Below are 14,279 nucleotides of genomic sequence, written 5' to 3'. Positions count from 1 at the left end.
TTGTTAAAATTGAATGTCTTTAATTTTAGTTAATTTATTTTATTTTGATTAATTACCTTTAATTTGATTTTTCGTAATAAAATTTTCAATTACTACTATTTAGCCTGGCTAGTATAGGGTATTAGTCTTGGTTGAATTCAACCTCCCTTGGGTACGATCCTCATTCCCAAAGTATTTGGTTGTAACATTATTCCAAATTACGATTTAACTTCTATACTTGTTGACACGCTACTTTGTTAATTAGCTCTTTAGTTGTAGTATTTTTAGTCCAAACATTCGCACTTCTGGAGGCAGTTATTAGGCCAACTGTCTGCAAGATGACATGAAGGGCTTGAGATGTGCACATCAGTTGCTAGCTCCTCCACTCAACGCATGAAACCAGAGGATGAAAACGCCTCTATCCAACAAACTCATTGAAGCTCATAAGAACTCCCCTATTCACATTACTTTAATCAAGTATTTCTTCACTGTCCCAATAGAACTATTTCTATGTTACTTTTTTAAGAATGTAAGACAACGTATATGAATTAGACAAAATATTAATAAGACCTTTGCTTAGAATTCTTAAAAAATTGTTGAAGTATATATTTCTGGAATTCATGGGTTACAATAATAAGGAATGAATAAACATATGAAATGATTAATTGCTCTTTTTTTTGTATAATTTGATAGAAAAAAAAAAGAATAGTTAATGAAGTGCATTTTCTAGTTGTGGTCAATGAAGGATGGGCATTATATGATGACTTCGACATCTTTTTAGGGGTGAACATCCTCTGTCATAATCGTTGGATGGTGGTGGGAGGCAATTACCGCCTCCAATTTTGCATGGAACTTGACGATTTTTTCCCAGTCCTGGGTAGCTAATTGGTGTTGCATTTGCACCCTCTTCCATCACCATTGAGCTTATCACCATTGCACAAATCCACAACACCATGATCCTCTTCTCCACTCCCATTTTCTTCCAAGAAATATACAATTCTTTATTTAATTAAAACTTTACACTATCTTCCAATCACAAGTTTGGGTTTTATATAGATTCATGATAGTTGTGTATTTAGTAAAATGTTTAACCATAAATACAATATTTCAGCATTTTTAAGACATTTTTAGTAAATAAGATGATGAACTCATAACAGAGTTCCCTGGTCTCTTTTAACGCCATTCATCCTTTCCAAAATTATACATGCTGTACTAGATAAAAAAATGACATGTTAAACATCCCTTTTCTTTATCAACTACCAATTTGTGTAATATTTCTTAATGAAAATTGTAATAACCCAAAAGTCAATGAAGTCGGAAACGATGATTTTGGAATACTGTTTCCAGTGATAGGATCAATGAATATTATTTATTAATATTTGTGAGGATATTAAAGTATTATATTGAAGTTTGGTCTAATAATTTTTAATTATTGGAAAGTTAGACAAGGTACAAGTGTATTAGCTCTAAAGTCTATGGTTTTAGAAATTGAGGTATCAGGACTTCATTTCCCTAAATTGTACTCGTAAATATTTAATAAAAATAATTTCAGAGTTATATTAGAAGTGAATTAAATTTTGGTTATGTAATTTTTTGACGAAAGAGTGTTTAGCTAGAATACATGGGCTAAATCGTGTAATTGAATGAAGTAGGATTTATAAATAGAATTAAATATCTAGGACTTACATAATAAATATACCATAAGATATGTGATCTTATTAGTGGTCAGCTATGACTTTATTATATATGTCTTTGAATATATATATTATAAAGTTTAATTATTAGTATGTAAATCAAAGCTAAAGGAGTTATAATGCAATTATACCTATGTATTTATGTAGTGGACGGTGGTAGTGGACGGTGGTGGGGGCTTAAAATGTTTTAAATGCTAGAAATTTATTATTAAAAAAATAGATAAAATATAAAAACATGTGGAGAGAAGAAAGCCAAGGATATTTTTTTTTCTTTTAATTTTCTTTCTTCCATCCGAATATTTTTTTTCTTAGGCTGGTGGAAATGAAAGAAATTTCAGCTTATTTTCGGGTTACTGTTCGAATTTCTGGAGGGAGAAGGAAAAATCCCTTTTCCATTCGTCTAAAGGAAAGGCTGCAGCAAGATGGGGGAAGAACTGGTTCAAGGCTAGGCTCGGCTTGGAATTTCTGGTGAGTTCTTGAACTCAAATCATTTAAAATTCTTTTATTATTCTAACACACAAAAAAAAAATGGTTGAATTTGACTGGAAGTTGTGGAAACTATCTCTTGATTATTCAATTGAAGAGAAAAAGATTAAGGATGTCGCTTGATTTGGGTTGCTGTTAAATTTTGCTAATCTTGTACTGTGGGTAAAATGCACAAAATAAATATGGTTGGACTAATATGCATTGCTGTTCGGTTTATGCTTGAGGAGTTTAAAATTTGGGAGTTTAAAATAGTTTAAATTATTATTTATATTACTGTCCAAAAGTTTCAATTTTAGTAATGTCCCATTATTAATAGTTGAAACTAAGAAACAAGTATTTGATGAATGGATGTAGAGGGTTAAATTATCTGAAAATTTAATCGTTGTTAGCTCAAAAAGTATTCGAATGCGTGCTAGAAATTAATATCTAAAGGCATGCTAGAGTTTAATATGTCTGAATGTATACAGGAGATTAATCATGTCCAAATGAACGTTGTAATTAAGCATGTCTAAATTGCCCTACTTAAATAGATGAAATGTGTATGTAATTTAACCCTGTCTATTCAATAATTGTTATTGTTGTTCTGTTTCAAAACAGGTCAAGAGCTTATATACTTAAAAAAAAAGAATTAAATTAGTACATTGCATGATCTTGAATGATTAATTAAATGCTTTTTGGTGGCTTTGATATATCATTATCGAACTATAAGACAATATATATATTGAGTACTGTATGTATAAAATATTGAAATTTTATATGTAATGTAATGTTTGATTGTGTGTTTAGAATGAAATGCCCTGCTAGTAAGAACTCAATCATGTTTAATTGTGAGCCTTTCTTGGCCTTTGTCAAATTTTAATTGCTTAAATTTCTATGTTTTCCTACTTATGTTTTCGGTTGAAGAGTTCATTTGATACAAAGGAAAATTCTGATTTAAAAGCTATTGATGTTGTGGTTAAGGTCGTTATTATTCAAAAATGTTGTCTTGTTCTTTTCGTGAGGAATGTTGTCCAAAATAAGCTTTAAATGTCGTCCAAAGCATGTATTAAGTGTTGTCCAAGCTAGACATTTCTATTATTTTTGTGCTAAATTAAATGATAGTATTAAAGAAGTGTTTATGCTGTCCAAAGCAAGACATTTTTATTATGTTTTTCCTAGTAAGTTCGTAGTCTTTGAACTCGAAATCTATTTATTTAATTTAAATACTTAATTATTACTTTGATATCTTAATTATATTTACATATAGGCAAATGATTAAATTATGAGATGAGAAATTGTGTATTATATATATATGAAGTGTGACAATATGAAATGAATCAATAAGTGATTAGAATTTAAATTGATAGTACGGAAATGTTATATATGGAGATGTATAGTCGAATGATGAGATTGAAGTTGAATAATGTTGGTTAATGTATGGAGTTAAATAAAATCTTGTGTTTACATGCTAGGTAAGTTCGTAGTCTTGAAACTCGAACGTCATTTACTTAATTTAATTAGTTAATTGTTATTTAAGTATGTTTTTATTTGTGTTTGGTTAAGCTCTAATGAATGGATATTGACATGATCATAAATAGATAGAATGTGGCATTATGGAATAAAATAATGAATTGATATTATGTCAATCATTGATTGAGAAACTCGGAGCCATTACTGCAAATTAGCTCTGTAAGTTCATTAATATGAACTCAATTATATTTCTAAGTGTTTATGAATATTAAAGTTTAAATGATGTAAAATTATTGATATTAAATTTATTTGTTGATAGAACGAATTGTAAAAAGTAACGAAAATGATAATTTCTGATATCAATGGAGACAGGTTGCATTCGCACATAAGACCATTGCGAGGTTATTGCAATTATTCAAAAGGAAGACCATGGTTGGATTATGGCAGCGTTTATATGTAAGTCCATAGCTGGGTTATGGCATTCTGATGATAAGACCATAATTGGGTTATGGCATTACGGAAGTAAGACCATGGTTGGACCATGGCGGTGTTTATATGTAAGACCATAGCTGAGCTATAGCATTCTGATGATAAGATCATAACTGGATTATGGCATTACGAACGTAATATCATGGTTGGACCATGGCAGTGTTTATATGTAAGACCATAGCTGGGCTATGACATTCTGATGATAAGACCATAACTGGGTTATGGCACTATGAATATAAGACCATGACAGGGTCATGGCAATGCATATGTAAGACCATAGTTGGACTATGGCACAATGGAAACGTATACCAGGGTTTCAATCATTTTCACAGTATTCATCGATTATAGTAAAGGGATGGTTTCGACCATCATTTAACACACTTTGTGTAACACCCTGAATTTGGGCCTAGAAGTTTTGGGCCTTAAGCATGGGAGCGGTTGAAGGCAGCTTATAATATTTTGTTGTGCATGCAAATTTCGTTAATGAAGACTTGTTTTAGTGGTTAAGTGTGTTGAGAAGTGTTGGAGAAGTCCTGGGTTTAAACTTGGACTCTAGCAAAAAATTTGGTTTAAGGTGAATCAAACCCTAGGTGTAGTAGGTAGGCCTTAAGAATATTGTTGGAGAAATTGTGGCACAAAAAAACCTTATGGTTTAGTGGCAAGTGGCGTGTGGAGCATTTGAGGGGAGGCATGGGTTCGAATCCCATGGCAAGCAAAAGAGCATTTATTTTGCTAACAGTGGCAAGAGTTGGTGTTGAATTTAAACTCGATGTTGGAGGATCCCACATCGGAAGCTAACATAAGAGTGGATGGGAAGTCGGCTTTAAATAGAGAGAACCATGAGGAGAGTAAAGCTACCTTTCTTGGTGATCCCTTTCGCTTTATGGCGTGCTTGTTTGGGTTGGGCGTCGGTTAAGAGTGCTCGGAGCGTGGATTAACTCCGGTCTCCAATCGTGTGTATTTATCACTACTCTTGTTGTTGGATGGCTACTTGGCCGCGATGGGTAGAAAGGGCAATAATGGGCCCAATGGGCCTACGGCCCAATTGGATAAGTTGTTTGATTGTGTAGTAAATATTGGACTAGGCTAGGTGAATCGCATATCGTGGCTAGGTTTGGGCTAAAAGGGCCACACGAGCGTGTGGGCCTATTTGGCCGAGAATAGGCTTTAGGCCCATTCGTATTGTTATCCATGTTTAGAATACTTTAGTTTACCAATTCTTGAAATGCCTCGACTTGTAAAATTACCAAAGTACTCCCGATTTACAGAATTACCGTTTTACCCTCGATTTTTAGAATTACTGTTTTACCCTCGATTTGTAAAATTATTGTTTTACCCTTGATTTACAGAATTACTGGTTTACCCTCAGTTTACAAAATTATCGTTTTACCCTTGATTTACAGAATTACCATTTTACACTTGATTGTGAAATTACTGAAATACCCCTGTAGGGTAGAATTTCCGAAATACCCCTATAGGGTAGAATTACTGAAATACCCTTATAGGATAGAATTACCAAAATACCCCTGTAGGGTAGAATTATCGAAATACCCTTGTAGGGTAGAAATGCCAAAATACCCCTGTAGGGTAGAATTACCGAGATACCTTTGTGGGGTAAAATTACCATTTTGCCCCTAGGGTGTTAAATGACTGTTTTGCCCTTGTGGGCAAGTGACTGACTTGGACTGTGTGTTTGACGGATTTGATTGTGAATATATGTTGGTGATATGAATGACTTGACTGTGATTGTTTGATTCAAATATGGGCATGACATTCTGCATACATGACATGTTGCATGGGATGGGATTTTGTACGGAGGAAGCGTTCTGGTGGCTATGCCACAAATATCTGTTCTGGTGGCTCTGCCACAATATCTGTATCTGGTGACTCTCTTACAATATCTGTTGACTCTGTCACAATATCTGTTGACCGATCGATGGCTGAGTGCCGATCATATTACCGAAGGCTGTGTGCCGTTGTTGTGGGCTTCGTGCCGATTTTAGACCTGTTATTAATTGCTCTGTGCCAACCTAGATATGGCTTTGTGCCATCTTGACTATGGCTTCGTGCCAAACGTATTTACCTGTAGCTATGTGCCTAACATATTTGCTAACGACTCTGTGTCGATCATATTTATCGAAGGCTGTGCGCCAGTTATATTACCGTCACTAATGGCTATGTGCCGAAGTTATTACAGTTATCTATGGCTTTGTGCCACGATTACGTTAGGTGGCTTTGCCACATTATTCGATTCGGTGGCTCGCCACAATATTCAGATCTGGTGACTCGTCACGATATCATTTTGGCGACCATCTTTGTAAATTTTATGGTGTGTAGTGGATGGGTAGGTCGAGTTGTCTCCCCACATGGTGTAAGGTTGGTACGAGGGTGTATACGGCTGGATTGGGTTCGATTCGATTACGTCACCTAATTCGATTTCGATTCGATTACATTACTAATCGATTTCGATTCGATTACGATTCTAATTTCATCACCTAATTTTGATTCGATTCGATTACATTACTAATATTGATTCTAATTCGATTACATTATTGGTTACGATTCGATTCTCATTTTGGTTCCAATTCGATAATGTTTCTTATTTTGTAATGGGCTAAGGTCCATCCGTGCTTGTCTGTTGTAATGGGCTAAGACCGATTGGTCTTGAAATTGTAAGTAAGGCTAGGGCGGACTTTTAATTTTTTTAGATGATGATCGTTCCTTTTTATAGTAGGGCATTTCACATCTGAGTTTTAAGTAAACTCACCCCATTTATTAACCTTTCGTAATTTCTAGCCTTAGATGGATCGGGGTTGCTAGGGGCTCGAAGGAAGCCACACTAATCGCTTATGTTACGCTTTGATTATTACCTTTAAATTATTTTATGTGGGTTGTAGTAAAGCCGTTGTAATTTTCGGATTTTAAATTTGGAAATTTATTTATTATTCTTATAATTGCTAGTATTAGAACACGATTTTCCAAAGCAACTACTGTTATTCAAAACATCACGTAACCGCAATTGTTTTTAAAGTAAGTTTCCACAACTACTAAGATTTTTACAAAATTGTTAAGAATGTTATTCAGATGAGGTTTTCTAACAATGTTTAAAAAGGGTATAAGTTTTTAATTATTAAGAAGGGTTTTTAATGGAAACATGGTTTTCGAAAAACACTTCAATGTGACACGCCAAGTTCGAGCCAAACTTTCAAGCCGGGTTTGGGGTGTTACATTTAGTGGTATCAGAGCCTGGGTTGCAACAACTTGGCTGTGGATTGGGTTTTCAAAGTTTGAATTTTAGAAAATTATTTTCAACCATGTGGTCTGTTTGAAGTATTTCTCTTAAAAAGTGTGGCACATCGAGTCTCCGGCGCCGAATCCGTAAGTCTTCTGAATACTTTTGTCTATTTAGAAATTGAAATACTATGGATTCCTTAGATATTGGTCTGAATTTAAATTTGGTATTTATTTTATGTGGATGTAATGTTTGGATATAGAAATTGTATATATGTGTGATAAATATGTGTCTGCTTCAGTGAATAAGTGTTGTATGTATGAGATGTTTCAAGTTCTAGTTGAAGTGTGATAGTGATAGTAGGATCAGAGTGCAATGCAGCGTAGTGGGGTAGATGTTACACGACTACCTGTTAGATGGAAATTTCAAGACGAAATTTCTTTAAGGAGGTAGAGTTGTAACACCACGAATTTGGGCCTAGAAGGTTTGGGCCTTAAGCATGGGAGCGGTTGAAGGCAGCTTATAATATTCTGTTGTGCATGCAAATTTCGTTAATGAAGGCTTGTTTTAGTGGTTAAGTGTGTTGAGAAGTGTTGGAGAAGTCTTGGGTTTAAACCTGGACTCTAGCAAAAAATTTGGTTTAAGGTGAATCAAACCCTGGGTGTAGTAGGTAGGCCTTAAGAATATTGTTGGAGAAATTGTGGCACAAAAAAACCTTATGGCTTAGTGGCAAGTGGCGTGTGGAGCATTTGAGGGGAGGCATGGGTTCGAATCCCATGGCAAGCAAAGAGCATTTATTTTGCTAACAGAGGGCGGCAAGAGTTGGTGTTGAATTTAAACTCTGATGTTGGAGGGATCCCACATCGGGAAGCTAACATAAGAGTGGATGGGAAGCTGGCTTTAAATAAAGAGAACCATGAGGAGAGTAAAGCTACCTTTCTTGGCTGATCCCTTTCGCTTTGTGGCGTGCTCGTTTGGGTTGGGCGTCATTAAGAGTGCTCGGAGCGTGGATTAACTCCATCTCCAATCGGTGTGTATTTATCACTACTCTTGTTGTTGGATGGCTACTTTACGCGGTGGTAGAAAAGGGCAATGTGGGCCCAATGGGCCTCACAGCCCAATTGGATAAGTTGTTTGATTGTGTAGTAAATATTAGACTAGGCTAGGTGAATCGCATATCTGTGGCTAGGTTTGGGCTAAAAGGGCCACACGAGCGTGTGGGCCCATTTGGGCCGAGAATAGGCTTTAGGCCCATTCGTATTGTTATCCATGTTTAGAATACTTTAGTTTACCAATTACTGAAATGCCCTCGACTTGTAAAATTACCAAAGTACTCCCGATTTATAGAATTACCGTTTTACCCTCGATTCTGAATTACCGTTTTACCTCGATTTTTAAAATTACCGTTTTACCCTCGATTCTGTAATTACTGTTTTACCCTCGGTTATGTAATTACTGTTTTACCTCGATTTATAGAGTTACTGCTTTTACCCTCGATTTGTAAAATTCTGTTTTACCTTTGATTTACAAAATTATCGTTTTACCCTCGATTTCGTAATTACCGCTTTTACCCTTGATTGTGAAATTATGAAATACCCTATAGGGTAGAATTTAGAAATACCCTATAGGTAGAATTATTGAAATACCCTTATAGGATAGAATTACCAAAATACTCTGTAGGGTAGAATTATCGAAATACCCTTGTAGGGTAGAAATAGAAATACCCTCGTAGGGTAGAATTACCGAGATACCTTTGTGGGGTAAAATTACCATTTTGCCCCTAGGGTGTTAAATATTTATTTTGCCCTTGTGGGCAAGTGACCGACTTGACCGTGTGTGTGTTTGTGGATTTGATTGTGAATATATGATGGTGATATGAATGACTTGACTGTGATTGTTTGATTCAAATATGGGCATGACACTGCATACATGACATGTTGCATGGGTTGGGATTTTGTACGGAGGAAGCGTTCTGGTGGCTATGCCACAAATATCTGTTCTGGTGGCTCTGCCACAATATCTGTATCTGGTGACTCTGTCACAATATCTGTTGACCGATTGATGGCTGAGTGCCGATCACGTTACCGAAGGCTGTGTGCCGTTGTTGTGGGCTTCATGCCAATTTTAGACCCGTTATTAATGGCTCTGTGCCAACCTAAATATGGCTTTGTGCCATCTTGACTATGGCTTCGTGCCAAACGTATTTACCTGTAGCTATGTGCCTAACATATTTGCTGACGACTCTGTGTCGATCATATTTACCGAAGGCTGTGCGCCAGTTATATTACCGTCACTAATGGCTATGTGCCGAAGTTATTACAGTTATCTATGGCTTTGTGCCACATATTCTGTTAGGTGGCTTTGCCACATTATCTGATTCTGGTGGCTCTGCCACAATATCTATATCTGGTGGCTCTGTCACGATATCTGTTCTAGCAGCCATGCTGCAAATTTTATGGTGTGTAGCGAATGGGTGGGTCGAGTTGTCTCCCTACATGGTGTAAGGTTGGTACGAGGGTGTATACGGCTGGATTGGGTTGGGATTGCATTCACATTCTGATTCTGATTCTGTCATCTAATTCTGATTTTGATTTCGATTACATTACTATCGATTTCGATTCGATTCGATTCGTCACCTAATTCGATTCGATTACGATTCATTACTAATATTGATTTCGATTTCGATTACACATCGATTTCGATTCGATTCTCATTTTGGTTCCAATTCGATAATGTTTCTTATACGTAATGGGCTAAGGTCCATCTAGTATTGTCTGTTGTAATGGGCTAAGACCCGATTGGTCTTGAAATTGTAAGTAAGGTTGGGCTAGACTTTTTATTTTTTAGATGACCTGATCGTTCCTTTTTATAGTAGGGATTTCACATCGAGTTTTCGTAAACTCACCCCGTTTATTAACCTTCGGGTAATTTTCACCTTAGATGGATCGGGTTGCTAGGGGCTCGGAGGAAGCCACACACTTGCTTATGTTACAGATTTTGATTATTACCTTTAAATTATTTTATGTGGGTTGTAGTAAAGCCGTTGTAATTTTCGGATTTTAAATTTGGAATTTTATTTATTGTTCTTATAATTGCTAGTATTAGAGCACGATTTTCCAAAGCAACTCATCGTTATTCAAAACATAACGTAACCGCAATTGTTTTTAAAGTAAGTTTCGCAACTACCAAGATTTTTACAAAGTTGTTAAGAATGTTATTCAAATTGAGGTTTTCTAACAAGGTTTAAAAAGGGTATAAGTTTTAATTATTAAGAAGGGTTTTAATGGAAACATGGTTTTGAAAAACACTTCAATGTGACACGCCAAGTTCGAGCCAAACTTCCAGGCCGGGTTTGGGGTGTTACACTTTGTGTGAGCTCCGTTAAGGGTTTCAATTGACTTCACTATGACAAATATGGAAAGATATGATGTGTCAATGATTAAAGTATGAATATTGATGAATATGAAAAGTATGATTTAAGAGATGCTATGTTTATGAATTATATCTTACCATGTGATGATATCGCTAAGTTGTGTGTTTAATCTTTAGCTTATGGCTATGGTAAGTGTTTAACATACACCAAGGCACATGTGTATGAAATTTATTGAAATGGTGATACATGAAAAACATGATATATTCTTGAGTTAGATTATTAAATTTGCAAAATAAATTCAAATGCTTTAGTTATACTTGTGTTTATTCAAATAAGTAAAGTCGCTTAATGTGGATTGGTTTGTGCCATGACAGAAGTACATTATTGATTGATCTATGCAAAGCTATTCATATAGCAAGTGATGTGAATTGAGATATATGTTCAAACCAACTAAAGGTGAATGTTTGTGAAAATTGAGTATAGTATGAAATAAAGCGATGAAAGGCATGAAATGGAAATTGTGATATCTTGTAATTGTATGTTTAAGTAGTAGTATGATGATATAATTCAATTTGAGCATTAATGTATCATATCATGTCTTAAAATGTTTGGGTTATAAAAATATTGCTGAGTTTTACTCAGCGTGCGATTTTGTTTTCAGTGCGCAGGTTAGGTACTCTATTTTGATCGCTGACTTAGCATCCAACAACAACAATCCCGATCTTAAGTGTGGTGATGTTTAATTTTGTAATGACATGTACTTAGGATGTTTTTGGTTGTTAGTTGTTTTGTGAATTTTTCCTAAGCTTTTAAAATGATTTAAAATTGGTCCTGAATTATTTCTAAAGTATTTTTAGGGCCTTGAGGGTTTGATTTAGGGACGATATGTGCATGTAAGAATGGTTTAAGTTATGTTTATGATTTTGAATGAAATTATTTATAAATGTTCCAATTGTACAGTAAAGCTCGTAAGCTTAATCTGTGATAAAGAGGGGTTTGAGGTGTTACATGAAATGTATGTTTGAATGCGTTATAAGTCTAGTAATGCTCTATAGCCCTGTTCAGGCGTTAAATACGGGTGAGGGGGTGTTACAAAAATATAAAGGAAACTCATCCCTTTCTTTTTCTGCCAACTGTTACTATCCTCTACAACTTTAAAATCATTTATTTGACTAAAGGAATGTGTACAATTTTATTTGAAATAATAAGTCATTCACTATTTTTTTTGTTCTTATTTCCTAAAGTATGTTGTAACATCCCAAATTAGAGCGCAGTCAGAACAGTGATTTCGAGACCAAAAATTCGAAATAGAAATAATTATATTATGATGGTTTGATGGTCTATGATATGTTTGTATGCTTGTGTGAAATTTTCATGAAGAAATTTTATGTGAAAAGCGCCCGATTGGACTTTAAGGACTAAATTGAATAATTTATAAAACTTAAATTCTAGAAACCTTTGGCATGAAATTGATTTGGATTATTAATTAGAGGTTCTTAAATAGTAATTTGACCAAGCTTTAAAAATTTGGATAAAAATGGGCTTGGATTGGTAAAATTTGAAAGGATGACTAAAAGGGCATTTTTGTCATTTAGTAATTAAAAAATTAAAAGGGAAAAATCAAGTAAAAACCTTGTCCATCTTCTTCTTGCTTGGCCGAAAATCACCATTGATACCATGGCTAGGGCTTTGTCACTTCCAAGCTAAATAGTAAGTGCTCTCGAGCCCTGTTTTTAATGATCTTTGCATTTTTGAAGTCCTCGTAGCATGATCTACCCATTTCTACCTTTATTTTGAAGTAGGGTTCATGTTTAAAAATTGAACCATGCATGACATGTTAGTATTTTGATGTTTAATGGAAAAATATGAAAGATTGATGTGTGTTTAACATCTTTTACTAAATGATTTTGCATGAAAATGCTTAACGGGACCAAATTGCAAAAGTTATAAAATAGGTAGTAGATTTGTGAAATAAAAGAGAAATCTGGACTGCTATAAATGTAAAAAATGGTTCGGCTAGACTTAAAGTGCAAAGGAAATGAACACATTTCATTTTACGAGCCTAGGGGCCAAAGTGCAAATATGTGAAAGTTTAGGGGCAAAATTGTAAATTTTCCAAAGTATAATTTTTGGATCGATTTGAATAATGTGAGTAATAAATAAGTTATATTTGAATTGTTATATCAAGAAAACTAGATTCAGGCTTAGATTGGGGATGAACGGGATTACGGACTAAATCGGAATAAATAGTCGTACTTGCATTCGAGGTAAGTTCGTGTGATAAAAATAATGCAATATCATGCTTGAATTGTAATGCTATATTACCATCTCATAAATTGAATGATTTGTTATACGGATGTACACAACGAGAACTCGATAGGTAAGTACCTACGATAATGTTATCGTTGTTGTGATTGAATCTAAATTGGTATGTTAATTTGATTATGATAAATTAATGTGTATGATGCTATGTACGTGATAGTGACGTACTCCATGAAATATTCGATAGTTCACATGTCGATAATGTGTTATGTGATGATTGAATATATATTGAAAATGAAATGGAAGTTTATATGTGATGTTATGTCATGTTTTATCGCTTAATATCATGAAAATTTTAAATGCCTTATTGTTATCATGAGTAAGTGATTGGTACTATGGACATTGAGAATGATATTATAAGCAAGCTCGACAGAGAAACGATAGCAAGGAAAATCCCGTTTGAATATTAGGAATAGTTTAGGATACAAATGGCATGTCTATAACACCCCCTAACCCTTTTTTGTCCCCGGAATAGGATTACGAGGCATTACTTGTCAGTACAGTTCAATTACGGAGATTATTTAATATAATTGTTTACACTTATCCTAAATTTAATGTATCGTCCCTTTAATGGGCCCTCAAAGTCCAATATGAACAATAAAATCAATTCGGGACTAATTTAAAATCTCTATGAATTTTTCTCAAAATTTCAAAGTTTTCTTGTCGAACAGTACCCACACGCCCGTGTGGTCTAGGGGACATGCCCGTGTCATTTACCCATACAACTCTCTAACTTATACTTATGAATAAATTAGTTTCACAAGGCCAAGACACACGCCCGTGTGCCAAGCCGTGTGGACTCAAAATGAGTCTTACAATTTAAGTTTACCAACCATGCAAATCATAAACCATAAACAACATAATTTCTAATCTTTTAACTTACTCAAATTACAATCAAACACATTTAAAACATATTAAATCGACCATCTTAAGTGTTTAGCCAATGTACCTTTATTACCACAATTTTTATCAACAAAACCTAGCAATAATTTACTAATCAAACCTGTTTATAATTATTCCAAAATTTGCATCTTTATACCAAACTTAATTAAGTCGTGTACTCAACCATTATCATTTATAACAACATTTACAATAACTTTCCAAAATAACCACTTTTGACATCCTAGGTACATGCCATTACCAATAATGAACATATTCTCCACTTACAGTTTGGGATCGGCCTGGGATGCTGATTCAACGATCTAACTTTAACTTATCCTGCGCACGGAAACAAACCATCGTTGAGTATGAACTC

The 14,279-nt window shown here is 34.7% G+C and overlaps 1 long non-coding RNA gene across 1 annotated transcript; it reads left to right on the top strand.

The window, feature by feature from the left end:
- The first annotated feature begins 1,822 nt into the window (after positions 1-1,822).
- On the top strand, positions 1,823-11,666 carry LOC108459334 (uncharacterized). The gene is made up of 2 exons (XR_008273991.1): positions 1,823-2,141; positions 11,364-11,666. It is a non-coding gene; the product is annotated as an uncharacterized LOC108459334 (long non-coding RNA).
- The last annotated feature ends 2,613 nt before the right edge of the window (positions 11,667-14,279 follow it).

This window comes from Gossypium arboreum, chromosome 11, assembly GCF_025698485.1.
Source record: "Gossypium arboreum isolate Shixiya-1 chromosome 11, ASM2569848v2, whole genome shotgun sequence".
NCBI classification, from domain to species: domain Eukaryota; kingdom Viridiplantae; phylum Streptophyta; class Magnoliopsida; order Malvales; family Malvaceae; genus Gossypium; species Gossypium arboreum.
Note: the sequence above shows the minus strand (reverse complement) of the source record. Positions and strands in the feature narration are given on the sequence as shown.